The sequence below is a fragment of the Gymnogyps californianus genome, chromosome 6 (genome assembly GCF_018139145.2).
Source record: "Gymnogyps californianus isolate 813 chromosome 6, ASM1813914v2, whole genome shotgun sequence".
Taxonomy (NCBI): Eukaryota; Metazoa; Chordata; class Aves; order Accipitriformes; family Cathartidae; genus Gymnogyps; species Gymnogyps californianus.
In genome coordinates this window covers 16433421-16451645 of record NC_059476.1, presented here as the reverse complement: position 1 = coordinate 16451645, position 18225 = coordinate 16433421, and positions in this window count along the sequence as shown.

The window sequence follows — 18225 nt, the reverse complement described above, 5'->3', positions numbered from 1 at the left end:
CTGCAGCTCCGTGGCTGGGGAGAGGTGACTTACTGGGGACCCTCTATGCCTACAGCCAAGCTGCAAGCGCGGTCACAAACCCGTATGGGGTACCCAGAAGGATTCACTGCGATGGGAGAGACAACTCACCTGCTAGTGAGCTTCCCTGCAGAGCCTGGGAGATGGCAGGTTTGCTCCTTCTGGCCACCAGCCTTGAAAGCTGCCTACACAAGGCTGCGGCTGCTGGGGACTCCCTCTGCTCCTGCGCCCCAACACCCTGCTTCCAGCCCCGCTGCATGTGTTGCCCCATGCCAGCAGAAGACACCCCGGCATCCCAAGCAAATCTTATCACCTGAGCCCCTCGCTACCTCCTGGCCCTTCTAGCTTTCCCAGGTTCTCTCCTCCTTCCCTGCCTGCTGCAGAAAGTGTCAGAGGCATCAAGGGGCAGGAGCTGTCAGAGACACAAACGGAGCTGTTGCTACGCAACCCTGGCGGTGCAGCAATTAACGCTGGGGAAAACGTGCTGTGCTCTAAAGCTATTTGCATAGCTGCGTGCTGCAATACATTTGTTTGCATTGTGCCTCTACTGTTCAGTGGAGTTTGAAGTCAACCGTCCTCCAGCTCTTGCTGGGGGGGAACCTGGGGCTTCCAACAAAGGCCACGTGGTTGGGGATGATGGGGCTGGGGGAAGGCAGGGGTTTGCCTGTCCGTAACACCTATAGACTGCACAGGTATACGATTTACAGTATGGGGGGGAGAGGACAAGTTATCTGGATTTCATCCTGTGAAGCCCGAGGAGCTTTGCCCACCTTGCAGAGCCAGCTCCTGCCATGCCCCTGACCCACTGGTGGGGTTGCCACATCTCCCCTTTTCCGGGTGCACCGGGGTGACACTGCACTTGTTCTGCTTGTGAATGCCAGAAACAGAGCTTTACGGGCAGCCCAGCCTGCCTGTGATTCAAGAGTGTATTTTGGGGAGGAGCAAGGGGGAGAAGAAAGAGAGGGAGAAAGAAATCAACTGGTTCATACCAACCTACCTGGGATGCTGGTCTCCGAAAACCTGCCGATTGCCAACTGCAATCTTCTGGTTTGCCCACCCCAAGTTTCTCACTATTGAACATGAAGCCTGTGCTCTTTTTGGGTTTCTTTTTTTAGCCCTTGAACATCGGTTTGATTGATTATAAGTTTACAGGTATGTTTTGTACCTCAGAGGCACAAGAAGCAGCAGCAGCAGAACAAAAGTTCAAGGCTAAGTGTTTCTGTTCCTTTCAGACCACTCTAAGCATCAGGATTATAGTTCTGTAAAAGAAACAAAACATAGCTGTAAACTTATAAAATCCAATTTAGTATTTTTATGGGGATGACCTCTCTGCTCACTCTCCTGCTGCCACACAGATGACTCCGTGCCAGCTGGTGGAGCGCCGCCTCGCACCACCCAAAACCAGAGGTACCACTGGAGTACCCCACCAAGCTGAAGGGTGCCTTGGAAACCTGGCTAAAAGCGGAGATTTGAGAAACGTGGATGACTAAGAAGAAAGCCTAACTTGCGAGCAATGCTCTCCATCAGCTGAACTCAAAGCACTGACCATGCCCACTTTGACCCCAAGGTCGGAGGCAGCGTGTCTCGCTGCCCTCGGGTGGCAGCTCCAGCTCTGCTGGTTTCAGCCACTTCATTTATCTTTCAGGGCGAGTGGAAATCCCATTTTGAGGGATTGCAAAGGAGGAGCAGCCTCTTAAACTGCTCACCACTGGCAGTCAGGTGAGCTGACCCCAGCCCCACGGGCACCGTGAATCCTGCATGCTAAATGCGTGCTTGAAAGCGGCTGTGGCTGTGGGTTGCCAAAGGTGGGCTCGCTTTCCCCAGTGCCGGGGGGGCTGCACGCAGAGCCACACAGGGGTCTCGCCCAGCAGAAGGGGGAGAGGAGTTCTCTGCCAGCCCCAGTTCGGCTTGCTGGAGCAGCTGTGCGAACACAAATGCCAGTGAGGAAAGGCACTGGGCCAAGGCAGGAGGTGGCACTGTGTCTTTCAGCAGCAGCCCACACCACTGTCACCGCAGTGGACATGGAGCCACGGCTACTGCCAGCTCTCTGCCTGAAATTATTATGCCAGGGTGGCAAAAGGCAACCCACGTTGCATCTTCCCTGCTCCATTTGACACGCGGTATCGTGCTCAAACCCATCTTCACTCATAGTTGCAGCAAAGACCTCGTGCTTTGAGAGGTGGAGGTGAGGGGACATGTTTCCTTCTGCTGGCACTGCTCTGGGATGTGGCAATCCCTTGCAGGGGACGGGCAAAACAGCCATGTAAGCCACCGCAGTCAGATTTTCTGGAGCTCATCTCTCAAAGCCCCAGTTAAAGGCTGTCACTGGATATACCAGTTTAAATGCCTGTATTTCAATCCTCAGAAATATGCCTGGCACCTAACACTCCCCACACAGATGAATGAGTCCCTTCACACCTCTGTGGGTGCTACAGTAATTCTCTCTCGCTGCACTGAAAAAAAACAGAAAAGCAGCACAGAAAGAGCTGAGGCTCCACACAACAGCTAGGAAGGAGAAAAAGCATTTTTCTTCTCTAAATTAAAAGCTGAAGTTGTGCAAAGCACAGCCAAAATAACTATGGAAATATTGCTGCCGGGTTCTCAAGGCCCCTGAATTTACGCCGTCCTTGGTGACGCACATGGGGATGGATTGAGCTTGCATTTCAACTGAAAAGCAGGAAGAAACAAGTTATAGATGTGTTTTGTTTGGTTGGGGTTTTTGTCAGCTACATGTATTCGTCAAGGTATGCAGGTTGTACAATAAGCCAACTGACTGGATAAACAACAGACATCCATTACAGATTCAGACTTTTAACCCTTCAGAGTAGTGTCTTTTATTTATTTATTTATTTTTAAAGTAGTTGTTAAACATTAAAAGTCACCTTCTCCCCACCTGTAGCCAAATAAAAATCAAACAAACCAAAGTTGGTTTTACATTAAAAAAAACAACAGCATCCTCAAATAAGTTTATCTTTTTTATATTCCTGTCATAGCTTCCTCCACTCCCACCTTCCCCAAGTAACTAACCCAACCGTATTCTATAGTAGTTTATCATCACTTGTGATACTGCTAATACAATATTTAATGACTAATTAAAAATCTTACCACTGAGCTATTGCTTTAAAACCAAGGGAAATTTATCATGTTGGAAACATTATTCTACATACTAGCTTTCAAAGCCTTTCCAGAATTGTCCTTGCTAATTTTTCTAATTATCAAGGACATCTGGGATCTTCTCTTTAAGGAAAAAAAAAAAAAAATTACCATGAGTGTTTCTCTCTGAGGCAGTACTCAGCATCTTCCCTGAGCTAGGTGCTCCAAAAGAATAGATAGCACCAGAAGACCAGAATAGATAGAAAAACAGACAGCACCAGAAAACAGATAAGAAAAGCGTGCAGGGCAAAAAAAAAAAAGTTCTTAAAGTGATTTTCACAGCTTTGCACATGTTTTAAAAAAAGCAGCACCCAGTTAAAGCAAAGGAGAACAAACCACAGGGTGCAGTCCTATGGAGTAGGGAGGGATGCCCTGAGTATCTTTAACAGTCCCGGGTATGAGTTGGGAACGCACGCTGGCTCTGGACCCGGGGTGAGGCAGGTGGATGGCATCTCCCCTGCTCCCAACCCCGTCGCTGGTGGCTCCCCGTTTGTCCTGCAGTAAACTGGGGACAAAGCTCTCCCTACCCAGCCCTCGGGCGTGCACACACAGGTCAGCTGGAGCCACTGCAACCGCAGAGGTTCAACAACAGGCAAACCCCCCACCGAAGGTGCACTCATCTGCAGTAAATTAAGGCTTGTGAGCAGGATATGCTGGGCTGTGATAATCCCACCTTCCCCTCCTACGCTGCACCTATACTGCGGGGCTGCACCTGCGGGGTGGAAGAAAACCCAAATGCATCGGATGCCCTCTCTGCAGACTTTGCTGGTCCCAGCTCCAACAGGCACATTGCCATGCACAGCCACCGTCTACTTCTAGAAGTCTTCAAGGATTTTGAAGTCTGCAAATATCCAGGATATTTTTTTTTTCCAACATGAACATGAAAAACCAAATGCAGCAACTAGGTAGAGCGCTCACTAGGGCAAAACACACTCAGCACAACCTGGTCACCAAAGCTTGGGAGGGGCCAGTGGAAGACATTTGGAGAGCAGAGGGTATCATCTTGGGTGTAATTAACAGACGTTGGGGGATATGACCCCATTTCAGATAACCTGGAGATTCAGATAATTGGGCCTCAGATAATCAAGGCCACACTGTTAATAGAAACAGTATCACAACTCCTAACGGCAGCGTTCCTCTCGTGCCGATGCTATACCTCCTTGCATGAAAATGCCTAGTGAAATATGAATTAGCGGTTTGATACGTGTCCGTATTCTCTGTCAACTGCCAGGCTGAGCAGCAAACCCTGTTTCTGATGCACCACTTTGGCTGGCTGCTTGGGAAATAGGTTAAGGCAGAGAAGTGGATTGCAGCCCTGGATGCCTGGGGACGAGGCTGTCTCAGAGCTGACGGGCTAGGTAAGCTCTATTTTGAAAGTGGGTTAATTTAACTGCCATTCAACTACCATTAAATGATGTAGGTTAATTTTATAGTCAGATAACTATTAAGAAACCAAAACATAAGGCAGGAAATGTCTCTATGCATGCCAGTGGGGAGAGGTTTCCTCTGCGCTAATGCACACCCCTCCCCTTCAGCTCAAACCTCTCATCCTTCCATTTCTGCACATCCCTCACATCATCTCTTTTTTTTTTTTTAACCCTTGTCATTACACACTATTGTCTTTCCTCCTCCTCTTAAGCGAGTCTATTCTCCTCTCAAAAATTCACCTTGGTAGCCCAGCCCACAATTATTTTTCTCCATTTACATCGTCAGACATCTCAATGCTAAAGGAAGACTAACAAATAAACCTTGTCTGACCACAGCGAATGTACACTAAAAAAGGTCCCATCTCCCCACGCATCCAATATTTGTCCAGCTATGTGGCAAACTGAGGCAGGGAACTACACCTTGCTTAGCATGTAACACACTATCACCACTAATACACTCAGTTTTCTTTAGGGTTATTTACTGTATTTAAAGCATCCTCAATTTTTGGCAGTTTACCCTTTATAATTGGATGCCGCCGTTAAAATGTACTTTATCTCTGTGCAATTTTCCTTCCCACAGCACAATGATAGGTATTGTTTGTTTCTTTATACTGGGGACAAAACCCATCAGTTGCTGGTTTGCCATAAAGAGAAAAATAAAAGGAAAAAATTTATCAACTACAGCTCATGCCTGCAAAGGAACACATCCCTTGGAAAAAGCTGAAGTGACTCATCACTCCTCACGCACAGCGAGGAAGGAGCAAGCACCAGAGCCAGGCAGATCCCCCCCGAGATGCCTTCACAGATTGCTTCCCTCTGACTTCGCCTCCCTGGTCCCACTGCTCTCACCAGCAGGAAAATGAGTCCCTAACCTTCGCAGAGGAAACTAAAGCGATGATGACCCATTAGCACATGCTGCCCATCAAGCACTCACGGATCTCCTCTACTGCAGACGTTTTTTATCGTATTAACAGTAAGTGCACTACGCAAACCCTGAAAGCTCAGAGAAGTGAACTCATGCTTAACCATGCAGTGGTAATGAGACCACAGCACTAACGGGATACTGGCATTTTTACTGTGCTTTATATGACCAGAGAAATACAGAATGTGACCATCCCCAGAAATCACAGCAAAACCACCTCTGAAAAATCCTCCTCACAGCGACTCACACATTCAGATGGCGACGCCAGAGCCCAAACCACGTAAGCTGTGGGGATTTTTGACCCACAAAAGGCTGAGTGCCAGATTCCCTGTTGCCCTGCTGAGGCCTCACTACTCTTATTAACCTCGTGATGAAAGTCCTTTTTTTTCACTTGGGAGCTATAAAAGAACAGACAAAACAGCCAAAACCCAAACCTCATCAACCTGCTCTTTGCCAGCACTAAGACACTACGTTTGCCACCTTGTGCTAGGTTACATTGATTTTAAGCTTTGTTACTAATTATTCCTAATTTAATAATAAGATCATTAAAGGAGCTGCAAGGTGTATTTCTTTTAAATCCAGAATTATGTTATTTTTGCTTTTATCAATTAGCAATCCAGTCTACACTCAAACAAAAGTAAAGGCACCGACACAGGGACAGGTATAGGCAAGAAGGCTAGAATTAAAAAGCAGTCGAGCAGTCACCCTTACCATACATACTCGTGTCTGTCTATTAGAGAAAAGCCAACACAGGTCCTGAAACAGGAGGAAAAATCTACTTTTTTTTATGCATCAGCAGAAACGCTCATTGAATTACAGGTAGGCAGACCTCTAGTGAGCAGTGAGGTTCGGTAGCTGTCACCACGGTCCAACAAGAACTTTGTTATTAGCAAACACACTTCAGGTACTAAGCTGGTTTAACTTTCACATCTCAGGCTGATGTTTGATGGCTACAAATAGGAAGACAACTTGTATTTCCATACAAACAGAGTACACTTGTTATGATAGCTTCTTATGCAAAACCAGAATCCTACAGTGTCTTTTTTTACAGCCTCCTTTCAAAGTCAAATAGTTTGTTTTAAACCACTGCTAACACCTCACACACAGCTACTTGCTTTAAAGGCCTGAAAGGAATCTGAGGAAGATACCACGTGTGACCACAGCACATCTGAAAACATGAAAAAACTATACCACCACCTTCACCTAAAAGGGGAACATGGCGGAAACTAGTGGATTCTCCAAGCAACCACCTCAGGCTTAGATTACAGCAAGGGGTCCCAGCACAGGTATCAGTTGTCTGTATGAAAACCCCTTCACATGTGTGGGGAAGCTGTTCGGCTTCTCCTAGCGTCAGTTTTAGCCCTGCAGAGCCAGAGTAACGCTCAACAATTAGTGTCAGAGCCTTCCTCTAAAGCTCAGTGAGAAGAAAAGCACAGTCAAAGCCTCGGCTTTAAGAAAGGAAACCATAAAAGCCCCTTTCAAAGTTAGGAATGTCATTCCAAAACAAGTTAAGCAAGCCCTACGCTTTATTAGCTGGGCAGGAGGGATCTGAGACACGTGATGATGGGATCTGGGTGCACGTCAGCAAAAAAACCCAAACCTTAGCAGGTGTAACAAGACTGCCTATTTAGCACTATAATTTTTACAGACAGTCTGCCAATAACCCGGTACAGACAAACCACTCCTCCTGTCAGCACAAGGCTGTCTGATCTGCACCTGGAGGCAGGAGTCCAGCAAAGGTAGGCATGGAAGCTGTGATCGAGCTAGCCCAGGTAGCAGCGGCAAGGGAGATAAGGCAGGAGCTGCCGCACGGGCTGGGAGCCGCGTGTCACTGGATCCACCGCAGGCTCTCGCACAGGCTGCAGCTGAAGCCTCTGCCCTCTCCTTCACTGCGTTACTGCGGGCGCTCGGTAGGTTATAGCCCGAGACTCTGGTCGGTCCCTTGGGGAGATGCAGCTGTATTTTCATACCGGCAACCTTTGCATTTTCAGGCAGCAGTGCTTATATTTCTACACTCTGAAACATACCTTAAGCACTTCTAATTTTAGCTGAGCTTTTAAACAATTCCCAGAGATTAGAGCTGTAGCCATCTCATACAAAAATCTGCCTTTTAGTCAAGTGTGTACGGAATAGACCTCCTGCAGAGCTGCATGACACCTGCAGAGGAGGAGGCGGCAATAGAAGATTTTAGAAGCTTTCTTTCAAATGCAACCTGTAAATTTTGATACGTTAAAAGCGACCTGTAAAAATAAGATGCAATTGTTTTGTGCTCCCTCTTCATGATACTAAAAGAGAGCTTTTAAAGGTTGTGTTGTCTGGGGTTTTCAGAGAGGCGGGCAAGAAGGAACTTAATTAATTCATAATTCACAAGTGTGAAGTCATTCAGATTTCTTCTGAATTTCCTACTAGACAACTGAGAACATCTTGGATTTTAAGTCACAGAGTCTGTATCAAATGTACCAGATCAGGAGAAACAGTACTCCCACAAATGGTGTTATTTGGGATCCTTCCAGCATTGTAACATCTATTAAAGTGTCTTGAGAATAACTATATTAAAAAGATCAACTTTTATTTTAATCTCTTTGCCATCTTCATTGTATCAAACTCCATATTCCTGGATTTGCCCCTAACACTTCAAGCTCTGTGTTTGGAATTGCTTTTGGTCTGTACCTGCTCCTCTGTACACGAATCACATTCCTAAACAGGTCCAAGAACCTGCTACTCACCTCCAGTTAAAACCATAGTTCAGCAAGTACCCATGGCTGGGCATCTGCCAGAGCAGAGTTTGCAGATTAAGAAATTAGTGATTTGCTGAAGTATCTTCCTGAACCGGGATTTAAATCCTCCCCCTCCCCCCAGACCCACTTTTGTCATGCCTCTAGGAAATTAGAGAGCTCAGCACGCTCAGGCAGGAAAGCCACTGGTGATCCGCCTTACTGAGGATGCCAGAGCAAGCTTTGCATTGCTGCTGTCTGACTCCGGGCAGCCATGACATGAGGGCTCGGTTTTGGTTGCACAAGAAGATGAAATTGTGATGCTCAGGAACTTCCTTAATTAAATCAGCTTCACTCACAAAACTTAAGTTGATTTCCAACACAAGAGTGTTTCAGATCCTTCATGCTGAGGTCAGGGAGTTGCCTACTTTCAGGTCTAGTATTAATCCCAAGACTTGCAGGTAGTGACCTGAAGCTTTCTGCTCTTCCCTTCACAGCAGCACACACATTCACAAAGGAGCAACCAGCAGAGCCTCTCATTTCACATCTGCTAGAGTATCATCTGGATTGTAGAAAGTGACCCAGGTGTATGTGGGGGTACAGTCCACTGCTACTCCATGAAGGACCTGTTACTTCAGAAGGCGACCGGATACACTCCTGCAGGTTCAGAAGGGGCAGCTGCCTTTTCCAATAACAAATGGAGCAGCTCAAAACCCATCCTGAGTCAAAACGAGCTGAGGCAAATTAGCAGAAGACTTTTTAAGCTGCCTAACAGGGCTAATTAGGTTTCTTTTCTACAACAGCAGCAATGGATGCTTCTTTCTGGGTCTGGGTGCAACATCTTGTGCACTCTCATCATGATACATATTCGTATTACAGAAAACAGCTTTAAAAGAAGAATTCGAGGCTGTGTGCCTTTAAGTCTGAACAACTTCAGCTTAACAGTGCAAGACCATCAGCAAGTCCTCCAGGAAAACCAGAAAAACTTGGTATTTCTGATAATCGCAGGACTAAAAGCGTTGATTAAAAATGTTCTGGGAAAAGCTTGCAGAGTGTAATACATCCTAAAGAATGGCAGATGGGAATATCGTTCATCACTTTCAAAGGCTATTTTCATAGATTTGACAGATGTATTCAGACATACAGAAAAAAAATATGATAAATGCTAGTTTACAGCACAAGGCTTTCAAGCTATTTACACATAGACTCACTATTCCTGAATAAGTGTAAGATGTAGTCTCTAGTCGAACTAAGTTTTTTTATTTAAAGATTTGCCCAGTAAAGCTAAACCAATGACAACACCCAGCTACCGTACCATCTTGCTTTTTGTTTTTAATACCAGTATTAGTATACAAGGAATACAATAGTGAGTTTGCAATCTAACAGTTATTTAAGGATCTTAAAAAGGCACTGAAAAATCATGTTAGCAAATGTAAACCCTAAATTACCTACTTTTCAATAGCACAAGCTGAGAAAGGCAATTTCTCAGGAGAAAAGAAACCTGGGCTAGACAGTGTGCAGCACTACAAATTTTCCTAAAGCTAGGAAATCCCTATGCATCACTCTCAAAATCATCCTAGGACTGAACACAAAGGTTAGCAGAAATGCCTAAACTCACATGGGTTCCATTATACACCACTTACTGTAACCTACTTCTTAGTATTCAGCATTTCGGTATCAATAATGCATAACATCAAAAGTAGTTCAACCCAAAGTATGGTCGCAAGAAAGTAAACATGGGTCTCAAACAAGGGCCAGCTGAAGTGTGGTGTCACTGCTGAGTTTGCCTTGTGCCCCTGTGCAGAAGGACGGCAGGACAGAGTCACTGGAGCTTTCTGTATGTTAACCGGGAGCTGGGGACCTGCCGCCTCTGCGGGGGGAGAGCTGCTGGCCACAGAGAGAATAAAAGCAACACCAGTGCCTACTGCTGCAAGCGAGCAGGTAAGCAACCTCCCTCGGCCTGGTCCCATCTCTGGTACACAACCCAGCTGCTCAGACAGGCACACTGCCCCGCTACCGAACCCAACGCAGGCACGGGGCTGCGCACACACGCCAAAACAAACCGCACAAGGCAACGGCCAGGGCTCCCAGCTAGGCTTTTATTACGACCATTCCTACCTTGACTCAGTACTGAGTGCTCAATGAACAAGCCTACATCAGGTTTTTTTTTTTTTTCCTTCCCCCGAGAGACTGTTCGTTTTTCACTGGATAAATTATTTACCATAAAAGAAATTAAGGTGGCCAGTAGGGAAGAGCAAATTAGAGCACAGGAGTTCACGAGACTGGGCTGCTACGAGACGGCGTTTCAGCTTTCACATGTATTCCCTACCCGGCTGCTAAAGCAGCTTTATCACCAATCCTATTTAGGACAAGAACCAAACAGAGTACAGAGACTCCAAAGCTTGATCCTTCGGCCGGAATTTGTTTTACCTTCTATTTTCACTTCCTCCCCTGCTTCTCTCGATTTGTAATAGTTTGCATTTCATAGGCTCAGGTGATTAGTGCGGGCATTTAGAAAGCACACTAGAAACAACAGAATTGGAACCCCTTAAAGTTTTTCACAACAAAATTTATTAGAAGAATAGTGGTTTTGAAAAGTCTAGCATCCAGTGAAAACTACCATACACAACGTTACAGCTGGGAATGTGTTTCCAAAATGACATGGTCAAATAATACAATGGAGCCATTAAATCTTACACATGCACAACAAGAGAATTAGCGCTTTGACATACAATGCAAAAAATAAATGGACCACATGAAATAAAAATTTTAAAGTACTTATCACATACATTAAGACACAGCTTATTTAGTCCAGTCAAAAAATCAGAACTGCATTAAAAAAATTAATGTAGTGCAATCAAACCAAAAACCTTAATTTGTGATCATAAGTGCTCTACTACATAAAACATTGATCATAGCAAGGAACAAAAAATTCAAATCACACAGTACAAAAAAAATCTGTAAATAAATATAAACTACAGTACAAGAGAAATATTAAATTATACAATTCCGTCAAACTGTAAACAGTATATTGAAATGAGGTCCATAAGAGTAAAGGGGGGGGTTCCTGTTTTTTTTTTTTCCCATGACACTTGAACTTCTAGAGGTCAGAGAGAAATGCCATTTTCCATACTCTTCAAAGACTATGGGTTACATAAATAGAAAGAGAAGACTTTTTAGATGTAAAGTGTCAAATAATAAAGCAGAGGTGTTGCTGACTTGCGACTGCCAACAGATCACTGCGAGAGCAGAACAGCAGATTTTACTTTAAAGTTTCGCCTCCTCGCGAGCGCAGCACGGAGGCCCATCGCTGCAGATGTTAAGTGCCAACACATTCTGAATTAGCGCTCAGCATTAGAGAGGAGACACCTGCTGAGGGTCTGGTCCTACCAATTAGGGGGAAGCAATGACGTACACCGTTACCAGCTTGGACCTCTGCTGATTATCTGACAGGTTTACACGCTTGTCATACAAACACCAACTTTGGCAGAACAATTACTAATAAACTCAAAGCACTCCCGGCCCATTGGTTTCCATCACAGTGGCCAGTGCACAGAATTCTCTAAGGACATTGCATAACTAGAGTGTAGAGGTCAGACAGCCAAGGACCCGTGCTTGAGGTTAGAAGTAGTTATGGTGAGAGAGAAGCAAGAGCCACGTTAAGAAGCTGCCTCTGCCGTTCGCAGAAGCAGTTGGGAATGTATTTCATTTTTAGCTGCGCTGGCTAGTAGTGGCATTTTAAAATATATAAGTTTAAGATAACATATATACTATATATGTATATAATATAATACATATTATATAATATACATAGGAATTTCTTACAATACATACCAGGAACCCCCACGCGATCTGCTCAGTAGTAATAACTGAATATACAGAATGCCACTATAAGTGTCTGAGGCACTGTGTGCTGGAGAGTAAATATGCAGCTTTAAAATCCGTTTGGCTGAGTTATACCTGGATACCTGAACTGAGTTTTAAGTTGACATTCATCAAGGATGTGCTATCAGCACGTCAAAAGAAAAGCAAAACAAAATACAAGTCACTGCTAGGTTTAAGAAGAGAGTACAAGTACCTGAATTGAGTGAGGATAGTGTGTAAACTGTCCCTGAGGGTTTTTAAACAGTGTGTGTACAAGTTGGATTCCTAAGAACATTAGTTTAAACTTACATTGCGGACTGATAAAATACCAATGTCTGACAATTTAACAAGTGGAGGTTAGAAAGAGTTATGAGCAAACACTCAAAACATATTTTATACATTTTAAAGCAGCAGTAAGCTGCTGTAAGCATACATCCCATCAGTACAAGCAACACATGGGACTCAGATAAAGGTTTCTATTTGCAAAAAGCCCATCATATATCGATAAGTAAAGAATATTCACCTGCTAAATTAGAATGCACCTAGTTACAGACTAGCAATTCAAGATTAATTTTTTTAATCAAATACTTTGCTATACTTTGCTATTACATACTAAAATTCCTTAAGCTCACTAATGCTGGTATTCTAATCTATTTTTTTTTAAATGTTCCCCCTTCATTTAAGAAATATACCATTCCACAACTTAAACATTAAGATCCATTTTCAGTCCTCAGATGTAAAAAGCATGTCAATGAGTTTATATTAAAAATTTACATGGTAAAAAGGCTTGAATTTCAGCCAGAGATTCTAAATACTACTCATTCCCTGAAGGCATAAGGGAGAAAGAATCCCTACCCATTTTTCTTGTGATATAGTTTTCAAACTGAACGTTAAACAATGGTCCAAAATGATTTTTCAGTTTGGGAAACTTCCTTTTCCCTACCCATCATCCCAGATTCCAAATGTCAAGCCCTGAAATGGCCTATTGAAATGATTAGTTAAAAATATCAGGCATGTATATATACATCCCCTGCCTGAACTTCAGAATATTTTGTTGTACTAGTCTTTAAAAGACAGATTAGTATCCCAAGAGAACTTGTGATCTGACCTGAAAAGCCGTTAATGATCTTAGATTGTACGTTTAAAATATCTCATAACCTGAAGACCAGATTTAATTAAGACTCTGGCATTGTAACAGAAAAAGTGCTGCAGTTAGTTATCCCTTTTCTGGTACTTTAGAATAGGTCAGACAAGTGCTTTTTATAGTGACAGTAAAGCTTACATGCTTTCATGCAGGCATAAAAAATATTATCTGCAAAAATATTTGAGAAATGTAGCACCAAGTAGTTGATAAACTGTATTAGTAGCTGTAGAAGTGTCTTCATTATTTCCAAGTATGAAAAAACATTAAGTTGGACTGTACTAGGTGACAACTACAGAAATTGTTCTCTGACATTAAATTTTCCTGCTCCAGTCACAATGAAGTCTATGTCCTAATCCCTGCTCCATAAAGTGGAGTTATCATCTTGAGTCCTTCTAAATTATACTTACCAATTCAGTAGAGACAAGTACAGGGGCAGGGGCAGGGATGTTTGTTTTTAAGAAGGTAAATGAAATGCCCTGGACAGGCCGAAAAAAATCCTTCCTCCTAGTACGTTGCCCAGGAAAACTGATTTTGCAACCGGGCTAAGAGATTTTTGAGAAGATTAAATAAAGCTCTCTTAATATGAAGTTTTTCATTACAATACCTGAATATAGGCATAATTCAATAGGACATGAAGTCCAAAACTGCTGCTGTAATACTGGTAGAGAGACTTGGCCCCACTCAAAGCAAGAACAGGAGACAGGGAGAGGGATGGACACTGGAATGCTGTAACTACTTACAGTTTTTTCTGGTATATGTGGAGTCGATCTACGGATCATTTTGGGTCCGCAATATCTCTCCGCTTAGTGATGATCACAGTACATCGTGTTTATACACTGGATAATTAGAAATGAATAACTGTAGTGGTTAATTTATTTGCTACATCCATCAGAACTGCATGTAACTAGCAGTGCAGATTTTCAGGTTTCCGAAGGTTCTAATTACTGAGTTTTCGATATAATTTGAGATCAAGTGGAAACCTTTATAGTACCAAAACTAGTCTCAGAACAACTTTTTTTAGGTACAGCTTTTTAAACCAGTATTAGTCAACATTATCTACTGGTGCCAAGAAAAAGCAACATTGACCTAGTATGAAATTGCATTTAGTTTCCGAAACATTTGTGGGGAAACCCCAGAAGTTTCTGATCCTCATGAAAATGAGGGAAACAACCCTTCCTGTTTACCTCTAACATTTGGCAGAGAATTTAAGCTATTTAAAATATTGTGACAAAGCTTTCAGTACAGGTTAATAATTTTGCCTTCATAAGAGTTTGGACTACAACAAGCGTATGCATTCTTACACTGATGAGTTAAAATTTTGTCTTCACTGAAGAAAGAGCTCTTCACATTACAGATGTAGCCACACTGTTTTTGAGAAACAAGGGAACGGCACAGTGTTCCCTTCACTCCTTGGACACTGTGTTCTTCTCCTAAGACTCAAGGACATCTTAAGAGCATTACTTCAAAGTAAACTGGAAAGAAACACATGGCAATTCCAGTTTTGCCTGTATAACAATCGTTGCAGATGATATAAAAAGCAATTCAAGCAGAACTAAAAAGTTGTTCCAACCTATACAAAGCTTACTCAACCCTAAAGCCCCCGAATCACTTCGCCAGCTCCTGTGAATTTCCAGGGGAAGGCAATGTACCCTCGGGTTCTCATGAAAGAAATATTTAGACTCAAATGTCGGCCTGCCACAAGACAAAGCACAGACTATTCCTGTCTGCTCTTAACCGGTCTAAACACATGTGCAGTTGCCTCCCATGTTTAGGAATATCCTTGAGCACTGGAAAGCTCTACAAAAAAGGTAGTACAGGAGTTGTGTGAGAACACAGAAGCTGAACGTGCTCCGTTACTAGAGGCACCATCCTACCTGTACACCTGCATTGTTAAAAATCGTTTGTTTTCCAATTGCCATGAAAATTCAGAATTCAACTTCAGGTCTAGCAATAGGGTTGGTAACACAAGCATCAAATTATGATTTCTGCAACAAGAAGAAAGTAAAGGCATACCTGTATTGCTTATGCAGCAACTTCTGCGCAACAGGGAAAAAATGAAAAATTCTAAAGGAAACTGTCTTGAGCCTTTACAAAAAAATCAGGGAATGACTGGAAAATAAAATATCTTTTGACAGAAATAAAAACGAGTCCAGAAACGTGTCCCTACAATATCTAACTGGAAATGTTCAACTCTATAGCTGTACTCAAGCATTACGGCCACAATAATGCCTACAACACCGTGGAATGAGGATCCAGCTGGCTGAAAGTGAGGTAATAGTTTGTAATAGGTCAGAGTTCTAAAAAAGCACTTTTACATCTTACAAGTCCAAATAAAAAAAAAGGACACATTTCATACATGTTGGGCTTTCTCACCAGAACTGTACGATAATTAACTCCACACCAGGACCCCTACCACACTAAGCCTTACTCATCTTCAATTATATGCTGCAGCAAAGATTTACCAAGCGACACCTAAACTTCAGTACAATATGAAACTTGATTCTTAAAACTTTATACACACAAAATATAAAATTACTTTTCTAGGATGGGGTAGGGGAGAGGGATTCTCCTTCATGATACTTGGACTGAAAAACTAGTTTTCAGAGACTGCCACAAATATTATTCACAGTTTCTTGCTGTCAGGCTTTTTTCAGCTACATCAACGTAGTACACAACAATACTGTTAAGTCCAATAACTACATCGGATGGACATTCTCGGGAATAAGAGAAAACTAGTGACGAAAAATACCCGAAAGGCCTCCTCCTAACGACGTCTCGATTTTTACAGGGTTGCAGTTTGTCTATGTTACACGTTAATGCGATCTCAAAAGAGCAGCAGGAGAAAGATTTTAAACCTTCTCTCCTGTCCAAGTGATCCAAGTAACATAAGCATCCATTTACCAGAAATAACATGAGAAACAAGGCTTTTGTTACAAAGACAGCAGTGAACCACACCTTCCCACACCAAAATATGGTCAACCAGGGATTTTGGCCATGCAAACTGCTGGTCAGCAGAAAATTAAGCATGCTAATGGACAAACATTAATTCCAATCATATATTTAAAATGATCCCAAATACTACTAGTTAGCTACACTGAAAGCGCCTGTAAAAAATACGTAGTGAAAAATGAAACAAAACATTAGTGATCACTGCAGCACTTAGAGTGATACTAGTCTTACGTGATGAATCACCTCAGAGAAAATACATTAGATGGGACTTTGAAACAAAAAGGTAACATTAAAAGGTGCACCTGAATATTACAGACTAAATTTACAAAACCTACAATAAGGTAAAATATATATCTTTTGAATATTCAGCAGCTTTTTTTTAAATTTGTTTTTATTTTTTGAGAGGCTCATGAAATTTTAAAAAGGGACCACTAACTAATCTCAACCATGCTTCACAAAACAATAATGGCTATTTCATATTGCAGTTACCAACGTAATGCAATTAGTGCTTAAAAAATAATCTACACTTTTTTCTTTTTTTTCCTTTTTAAACAGAGACCTTTGGAGGAAATATGGTTGTTCAAAAGCTTCTCGAAAAAGAAAGATTACCTGAATATTAAGTTATCACAGATCAAGTGTTGTGTTTAAAAGCTTTGCAGACATGAGTATTACAATCTTCAGGTCTCAGGACATTTAAACTGAGAAAGTTACAGGTTTGGTTTGTTGTTGGTTTTTTTTTTTTTGTTTTTTTTTTTAAATCCACTTTCTAACCAAAGCAAATAAAGAGTACTCAACTTCTCACTATCTATTTACAATTCTTAGCCTACAGTCTGAAATGACAAGACAAATTCTCTTTTAAAACTGCAGCATTAAAGGGTAGGCACACCATTCTTCTGCTGCACGATTGTCACCCACTTAAACATACACATACAAAATATTTAGGTTAGTAAAATGAGCACTCCACATACACTACAGTGACAAGTTTTATAAAACTCAACTCATGTTGCTTAAATAAAGACAACTGCAAAAGGTTAAACCTCTCTGAACAGTAAAACTGTGTTACTTTTTTTTTTTTTAAACTTGCAGCAAACTTTCTACCATAACCTCCAACAGCAGATGAAACCACACGTTTAACTGCGCCTTTATTGCAATCACCAGCCAAACTGGAACGTATTGCAGAGTTTATGTACTGCTACTGAGCTTAAACTGCTTTAAATGCCAAGATCACAACTAGAGAGCTATGAGGAACCAGGATTTTGAGTACTAAAATATATTAAGTAAACAAAAACAAAGTATACTTGGGGCCAAATGCCCAGTCCTTTTCAAGAATGAGCAGTGCATATTTAAAATGACAGCAATGGTGTGCCTAACCTTTGAAAATATGAAGTTGCTGGGGAGGGGGAGAGGCTAATAGAATCAACTGTTCCAGGAGTCATTCAGCGTCCCTAGGGCTATCTAGGCCACCCTCCCATGAACTTTGAGAAACCAATTTCAATCACTGAAATCACTTAATGCTCTCACACAAAAACTCCAATGCTTCTTTTGGTTGTGCAAATGGGGGGGGGGGGAGGTAATTTTATCTACCTTTTGCACAGATTAAGACCAAATTGTTTCTACCTGAAGAACCAGCAATTCCGATTTGGTCATATTGTGGTAAGTCCAGTAAGCTCCACCTAGTTACTAACCACTCCCACAGAAAGTATCAAAGATAAAAGTTCTGTACAAAACTTATCCTGGATCTCCATATAATGATAATGATATCATAATATTGAAAAAAATGGGATTTGTGGTTTACGGAGTGCTTTTACGGTGTTTAAATGCTTATTCTAGCGTGTGCTAAACCACTATCAAAATAGATTAAATAAAAAAAAAAAAAAAGCAGGACTTAGATTAATTCCTGCTACTGGCAACTGTAATATTTAAAAAGGAAACACCCATTCATTGAGTGTTCGACCCTGACAGTATTACAGATAGATATGATGCAGAGCCTGAATTAGATCAGGCTACCAGTGTTTTACTTCTTCCCTGAACATT